The following is a 375-nucleotide window of genomic DNA, read 5'->3' as shown; positions in this document are numbered from 1 at the left end:
TTTGGGGGGGGGGGGGTCAAAGTAAAATTTCAATTATTATATCATTACATTTTTAACCTATTCTAGCGAGGAGAAGCAAAGGCACAGGGGCCCCTAAGCCCCTTAAGACATCCGTCCCTGGAATGAAGACAGACGAGTCTCATGAAATTGGCAATAAGAACAAGTGAAAGCTTGTCTGTGCTTAAGTTGCTAGATAATATGGTGTAAATGTTAATACTAAATTCTTTTATGATGTATAGATAGAGATATGTTGATGATATATAATAATGACATGTTTGTTTTTGTTCGGATCAAAGAATTTATGTTATGAAAATTGAATTAATATTTTTGATTTTCATTGGGAAAATTGCACCAAAATGGAACCAACTTTCACCT

Source organism: Cynara cardunculus, assembly GCF_001531365.2.
Source record: "Cynara cardunculus var. scolymus isolate 2C chromosome LG 6, CcrdV1, whole genome shotgun sequence".
Taxonomy (NCBI): domain Eukaryota; kingdom Viridiplantae; phylum Streptophyta; class Magnoliopsida; order Asterales; family Asteraceae; genus Cynara; species Cynara cardunculus.
The sequence above is the reverse complement of the archived record's forward strand: the minus strand, read 5'-3'. Positions refer to the sequence as shown.